The sequence below is a fragment of the Etheostoma spectabile genome, chromosome 15, assembly GCF_008692095.1.
Source record: "Etheostoma spectabile isolate EspeVRDwgs_2016 chromosome 15, UIUC_Espe_1.0, whole genome shotgun sequence".
NCBI lineage: Eukaryota > Metazoa > Chordata > Actinopteri > Perciformes > Percidae > Etheostoma > Etheostoma spectabile.
This window is the reverse complement of record NC_045747.1, coordinates 31,952,212-31,952,413: the sequence shown is the minus strand read 5'-3', so window position 1 is coordinate 31,952,413 and position 202 is coordinate 31,952,212. Positions and strand designations below refer to the sequence as shown.

At 31.2% G+C, this 202-nt stretch overlaps 1 protein-coding gene across 2 annotated transcripts in view; it reads left to right on the top strand.

Annotated features, from left to right (window-relative positions):
• Nucleotides 1–202, top strand: part of LOC116703472 (GTPase IMAP family member 7) — a 71,904-nt gene that overhangs the window by 67,086 nt on the left and 4,616 nt on the right. The gene's annotated exons all lie outside the window — the stretch shown is intronic.

Here is a 202-nt window from a genome sequence, read left to right as displayed (position 1 = left end):
CCGAAGGATACACGTGTTACCACGTCCGGTTTTTTTTTTTAAATTGATCTTAATGCCTTAATTAAAAAACAATTAGGAAAAATCCAATCTTTAAGGACACCAATTTTCTTTGTGAATGAATAATGTATCATAAATAAAAACATTTTCTTTCTTAAAATACAGGGGCATAAGTATACACCCCCCTATGTTAAAATACAGGGGG